The sequence below is a fragment of the Xyrauchen texanus genome, unplaced genomic scaffold (assembly GCF_025860055.1).
Source record: "Xyrauchen texanus isolate HMW12.3.18 unplaced genomic scaffold, RBS_HiC_50CHRs HiC_scaffold_394, whole genome shotgun sequence".
Classification (NCBI taxonomy): Eukaryota; Metazoa; Chordata; class Actinopteri; order Cypriniformes; family Catostomidae; genus Xyrauchen; species Xyrauchen texanus.
Genome location: NW_026266362.1, coordinates 25,001 through 32,434, shown reverse-complemented (window position 1 = coordinate 32,434; position 7,434 = coordinate 25,001). Strand labels below are relative to the sequence as shown.

At 37.6% G+C, this 7,434-nt stretch overlaps 1 pseudogene; it reads left to right on the top strand.

Moving 5' to 3' along the window:
- The first annotated feature begins 2,528 nt into the window (after positions 1-2,528).
- LOC127642127 (autophagy-related protein 16-like) overlaps positions 2,529-7,434 on the top strand; it is a 29,852-nt pseudogene continuing 24,946 nt past the window's right edge.

Sequence of the window (7,434 nt, the reverse complement as noted above, 5' to 3'; positions counted from 1 at the left end):
GTCTGTGTATGAGTGGGGGGTGTGAGTGTAAGTGTGTGTGTGTGTGTGTGTGTGTGTGTGTGTGTGTGTGGGGGGGTGTGAGTGTAAGTGTGTGTGTCTGTGTATGAGTGGGGGGTGTGAGTGTAAGTGGGGGTGTGTGTGTGTGTTTGTGTATAAGTGTGTGTGTCTGTGTATAAGTGTGTGTGTGCACGCGTGTGTGTCTGTGTATGAGTGGGGGGGTGTGAGTGTAAGTGTGTGTGTGTGTGTGTGTGTGTGTGTGTGTGTGTGTGTGTGTGTGTATATTTTTGGCACTGAGGATGTTTTAGAGTCTCACCCTGTAATTTCTGTCTGGGTTTTTTTCTGCATTGTAGCTGATTTATTGTTTGTATTTGACAGATAAAAATAAAGAAAGCTCTGTTTTTTTGGTCTTTGCCTTTTGACAATTTTTTATGACCACTTAGACTGATCGAATCAAGCCCAATTTGTTCGGATATGTTCAGATGGCAAATGGAGAAAAAGTCACCAAGTCTTGTATTGCTCAGAGAAATGAAACTCTCTTTTGACCGAAAACCATAAGAGTGTTAACAAACACAGATCACACCTCTGAAAGTGTTCCTGTGCAAACACAATTCAAGCCTTTGTTTTCCTTCTCTCAGGGGTTACAACTACAGCGCTACACAACCTCAGAAGATCTACAGAACAGATGCCCCATCAGTGAACAGCAGTTCCAAAGCTTACGTCTGAATGCGTCTTTATTGTTCTGTGTTTGTATGTACACCAATACCAGTACAATACCTCTTTTAAATATATATATATATATATATTCTTTTTTTCTTGCAATTTCTTGAGATAAATGGGTAATTAAAAAAAACATTATTTTTATTTTTTGTACATTTATTGGCCTAAATACTTCTGTTTTGTTTACCCTTATGAAAATTAACCATGTTTTTACTACAGTAACGATAGTGTTACCATAGCAACCACAAAATGAACCATGGTTACAACAATATTACTATAGTAAAAATGGATATTTATAGTAGTAACCATATTTTTATTTGCGGATTGTATGACAATTATCCAATAATACTACAATAATAAGTCACGATTACTAAAATATTATCATAATAAAACCATGGTTAAATTCTGGGTATCATTTATTAACGGCAATTACAGATCACTATCAATCTTGCAACAACTTTTCATTTAAATAAACTTGTAACAAATGCCAAAAAACTCACTGAAAATCATGTTTTCCTCAGTAATATGTCACATTATGAACAAAAAATGGTTTACGAAAGCTGTTTCATGTTGACTTTAATGGCATGCAAATACTCAGTTTTGTACAGAACATCTTCGTCCATTATATAAATGTTACATTGCCCCTGTTTTTGTTTTTGAAGCTTGAATTGTTCTCAAAAGCTCATCCATTTAGTGAAACAAAGTTACTAGAATGTGTATTTTGGCGTTGCTGTTGAATAAAACTATTCTGTGTTGAAGTTGTGCAACTGTGCAGATCGTTTATGAGGTTTTATTGGTCACCTCAGAAGTGACCGTTTTATTTTTACAACTTTTTAACGAGGTTATGTTGGGAGTGAACTGTTTTATTGTGGCAAATATCAAGGTCAATGATTTGACTGGAGTCTTAATCTCATCGCGAGTGACATTTTAAACAGATATGTAAAAGCGTATTTGTCGTTTTTATGTAGAAAAAATGTAGTTTGTGGCAAATTAGGTTTCTTATTATTTTCAAATGATTGTTTTTATCTCTATTTTTTGATGTTCACTTGTTTGGGTAAGGAAATAGTTTTGTATGAGATTCCTCATAGATTTGTGATGTTGAGTAAAAACATCGTCATAGTAAAATACCACAGAATAATAAATAAATACTTTCAAAATCAGGTTTTGCTTTTTATTTATTTGGTTTAGAAAATGAATGCTTCAAAAATAAAGTGTATATATATATATATATATATATATATATATATATATATGTTTAATATGCAGAGATTAGTAAACCGTTCATATATTAATGTTTTTATAATGCTGTAAGTATTCTCTTTGCTCTGATTGTTTTGAGCGACCCGTTTAGACCCGCCAAACAACGTTAATCAACCAATGGCGTGAGTTGGGGGCGGGACTATCACTTTGTTTGACCAATGGCAGACGTTTTGAAAACAGTTTATTTTTGCAGTTCCGTTTGGTGGCTCCCGAAATGACATACTTTAGCTTTAAAGAGGACAGCAGAAAATGTTTTCTTTATTTTGCAATTGATCCTAATGCTTTAACAGATAAACTTACAAATATAAACTTTTTTTGCTTGTTTATTTTTTATAGTTTGCCATTTTACCGCGGTAAGAGGACAGAATGTGGGAAAACATTTTCGTGACGTATAATTCGGGCGACGGCGCAGCAGGTAACTGCTGTGTTCTGAGCCAAAATGGCGTCCGTGCTCCTTCATTCAGGAATGGGTTAGCACGAAACCGGCCCGATGAAACCTCATACCTCAATAAATAAAAACCTCAATAAATTTACCATTAAGAAGAGTCACTCTGAAGTCAGTGGAATCGCGTTTATAAACGCTGTGAGGTAATGTAAACATGTTGTTTATCGAAAGTGAAAGTCAAGCGCAGAGATAAACCACATTACTATCACAACAAACAATCACATTAACTAATAATGCGGATATGTATCATTAGATTAGACCTTCTTGGTTTTATATAGTGTATTTATAAGGGGTTGTAACAGTAGATCAGGCTAAATCGAAGGTTTCAGCACGTCAGTCTGTGTATTCTTCAGTTATTGTTTATATTTTACATTTCAAGCTGTTTCAGAACATGTCTTGTGTGTCATCTGTATAAATATCTTCAGCACATGTGATTCAGCATCATTAAACTCAGCAGATCTCATAATCTTCTTCATAAACCCTGTGAAATTGATTATTATTGATTTATTTTTCTCTCCTGCTGTGCCATATGATTGATTATTATTATTACTCATCATGTGTTAGAAATCTGATCATTTGATACTTATAAACTCTGTGTATTTTATAAATTTCTCCCTATGTGTTGTTTTAGAGCTGAAATATGTTGCATGGTTTCTATACATTTCTATGCATGGTATGTCATTGTACATTAAGTTATCGTAGTGATCTGTAATCGGTGTGATTATTGGAGTAATTACAGTTTCAAATGAGCAGACATGTTTCAGCTTTCTTGTGTTTGATTTGGACACAGTTCCTCCTTGAGAGTAGTTCCTCTTTTCTTTGCCCTCGATTTTAAGGACCGCTCCAAGTTAATTGTTTTTGCTTTAGGAAATTAGTTCACTGGATTATTAACGGTGTCAGTTGAAACTCAAGTGTCTCTGATAAACCGTTAACTGTGTGTGTGTGCAGGAGGAGCTGGCGGGCCGTGGAGTCGAGTGTTTGTGGAAACAACATGTTATTGAGCAGCTGAAACAGAGAGACCGAGTTCAGCGTCAAGCCTTTGAAGAGATTATACACCAATGTAAGAAACGTTTGCATCACTATCTAGCCTACTCACTACCTAAGATATAATATAGACCCAATTATCAGACTGATTGCTCAATCTGAATTATAAACTTTATGTAAACACCATAAACTGGATAAAATCTCTGAATGAGTTTCATTCCGATGAAATGACTATCCAGTTGATTGATCATCTGTGCATGTAAACAATCAGTGATAAACATGTTTTGCTCTTTATTCTCCTCTTTATGGATGCATTGGCTTCACTGTATACCACGGTTGTCACACCGTTGACATCTCATTCACAATATGGCATGAAAATAAAGTCTGGTTATTTTGTTCAGAATCCAAATCACTTCAATTAAGACCGAATTGACTACATTTACACGGCATCATATAAACTGGACGTGATAAAATCTCTAAATTATGACTTCCTCATTTAACATTCAACCGCCACTCTAATCGCGAAGGCAACACACGCGTGTCGCAAGTGCAGTGGCACACATTCATATCGGATCCTGAAACTTGGCTCAGGGATGAAACATTTCACGCTTGAAACACCATCTCCGCCATCATGGAATTTGCAGGGATTCATTTAACTATAATTATAATATTAATATATTATAAATAATTTTATTTAAGTGTATTTCCTGGTTCAGTGGCATACCCAAAATGTAAGGCTTTCAACTTCGACAAAAAAAAGAAAATAGGGTCAAGTGTTTGGTATCATTTTTAATAAAATTTCAAATTTAACAATATATACTATAAATTCTGAGACTCTCAGCCTTAGAAACTGCTGAAAAATCACCAAAAACAAATTTTTCTTATTTTACATTATTTATATATATATATATATATATATATATATATATATATATATATATATATATATATATATAGGGTGTAAATTAGGTGTCTCCGAAAAACTGCTTTATTTTTTGTTCCCAATTATGTCAAATGTATCTGAGAAAAATGTTGTGTTGATACGACAAAGCAATCAAAAGTTATAACATTACAAAAATAAAGTATCAAAATAAGTGTACAAAAGCATCTCCAAACATTAAAATATAATAATTGCACATAAGAACTAATTACACATGCAAACACAACAATGACTAAAGGTTTGCATAGCATGCAGACATGATTTTAGTCATGAGATTTCACAAAGTGAGTTTCAGTTCTGTGTCATTTGAGTCATCATTGAGTCTGTGTCGTGTATTTGGCGCCATCTCCTGGTGGCCATATGTAACATTGTGCTTCATGTGGATTATCTAATGATCTATACATCTGATTATCTTGTGTGTGGACGTGATTGAAAGATAATCACAGACTCTAAGTAATGATATGTGATATTTTATGTTCTATTTATTTTTCATGGTTATAAGCAAACGCAGCATGAAACCAACACTAATATAATTGTCAAAGACATTCTTCACCATTACTCATTATATTTTTGTCTCTGAGTAAAACAGGCTAGTAGTATTCTATTTGGTTATATGTTTGTGATTTCTTTCACACTCACAAATGCAGCAAATGTATTTTGGGCCAACTGTTTGTGCATGCATGTATTGCTGGTAGGGACCTAGTAGGACTTTTAGCTATATGCAAGTATTTACCAAATTCAACTTTTTATAGCCTATATAAGGGGTTGGGGGGTTCCCAGCACTGCACATTTTGTATACCTCCCTTATCTGACACACCCAATTTGGGTCGGTGGAGTCTCCACTAACATTAGTTAAATGGTGTTTAAATAGCTTTAATGGTTTACACTTAAATAGCCCTTTTTAACCTTAGCAGCGACTCATTCACCCATTCACACACCGATGATGGTAGAGATACCATGCAAGGCACTAGCCTACCATTGCTAGCAACTAGCCTACCATTGGGAGCCTACCATTGCTAGCAACTAGCCTACCATTGGGAGCCTACCATTGGTAGAAACTAGCCTACCATGGGAGCCTACCATTGGTAGCAACTAGCCTACCAATTGGAGCAACTAGCCTACCATTGGGAACAACTAGCCTAGCATCGGGAGCCTACCATTGGGAGCAACTAGCCTACCATTGGGAGCCTACCATTGGTAGCAACTAGCCTACCAATCGAGAGCCTACCATTGGGAGCAACTAGCCTACCATCGGGAGCAACTAGCCTACCATTGGGAACCTACCATTGGTAGCAACTAGCCTACCAATTGGAGCAACTAGCCTACCATTGGGAGCCTACCATTGGTAACAACTAGCCTACCATTGGAGCAACTAGCCTACCATCGGGAGCCTACCATTTGGAGCAACTAGCCTATCATCGGGATTACTAGCCTACCATTGGGAGCCTACCATTGGTAGCAACTAGCCTACCAATTGGAGCAACTAGCCTACCGTCGGGAGCCTACCATTGGGAACAACAAGCCTAGCATCGGGAGCCTACCATTGGGAGCAACTAGCCTACCATTGGGAGCCTACCATTGGTAGCAACTAGCCTACCATTGGAGCAACTAGCCTACCATTGGGAGCAACTAGCCTACCATCAGGAGCCTACCATTGGGAGCATCTAGCCTACCATCGGAGCAACTAGCCTACCATTGGGAACAACAAGCCTAGCATCGGAGCCTACCATTGGGAACCTACCATTGGTAGCAACTAGCCTACCAATTGGAGCAACTAGCCTACCATCGGGAGCCTACCATTGGGAGCAACTAGCCTACCATTGGGAGCCTACCATTGGGAGCAACTAGCCTACCATTGGGAGCCTACCATTGGGAGCAACTAGCCTACCATTGTAGCAACTAGCCTACCATTGGGAGCTACTAGCCTACCATTGGGAGCCTACCATTGGGTTCAGTGTCTTGCCCAAGGACACTTGGCATGTGGTGTCATGTGGGCGGGATTCAAACCACCAACCCTGAGGTGGACAACCCACTCTACCACCTGAGCCACAGCCGCCACTCCAAAATATCCAAATAGATATCCAAAGCGTGTAGTTTTGGGGGCCTCCAGGAATAAGTTTGGGAACCACTGGCCAATATATTCAGCAGATGAAGAGTTTATATAATATATATATAATATATATATATATATATATATAAGGTTTATAGATGAGGAATTACAAAAAACTATCTGCAGAGATTTTGCTGATAACCGATAGTTCCAAAAGCAACTATCGGCACCGATTAATCGGTAAAACCGATATATTGTCTGCTTCTACTAATGGCCACCAAGACTTTAAATAAAGTCCAGTCCCACATTATTTTCTGCTAATAATTGTTTCTCTCTTATGTACTTCACATTACTAAGGAAAATGCTTTGTGAAATACACAATTCTCTCTCTCTCTCTCTCTCTCTCTCTCTCTCTTTAGATAACCGACTGTTGGAGAGGTCTGATTTTCAGGCTGTTCTCTCGGGCGTCTACACACAGAGAAATATGAGCAACAGAACAGACACGACCTGAGGTGCTCCAGGAAACACTTTCACCACATCACTTCTGATGAAAAAGCGAAAGTCTCAGTTTTTTAATAATATCATCAATATAATGATGCCGAGATTAAAGGATGGCTGGCTTAACACTAGGGTTGTCCCGATACCATATATTATTTTTTGGGATTGTACCGGATTACAAGGGGTCAGTGTCAGCGTCATTCCTACTAAAACCTTAAAGATTAAAAAAAAATTTGGTCATTATTTGAAAGAATTGGGAGATTTATTCAAGCATACGTTATATTATTTATATTATTTAGACATATATAACAGTTTAGTTAAAAAGTATATATTACGGGCGTACCTCGTGAGTATTGACGCTGACGTCCACCCCTGGAGTCACATGGGGTAACTTCCTTGTGGTGGTGATTAGTGGTTCTTTCAATGGGGCGTGTGTTGAGTTGTGTGTGGATCGTGGAGAGTAGCATGAGCCTCCACATGCTGTGAGTCTCCGCGGTGTCATGCACAACGAGTCACGTGATAAGATGTGCGGATTGACGG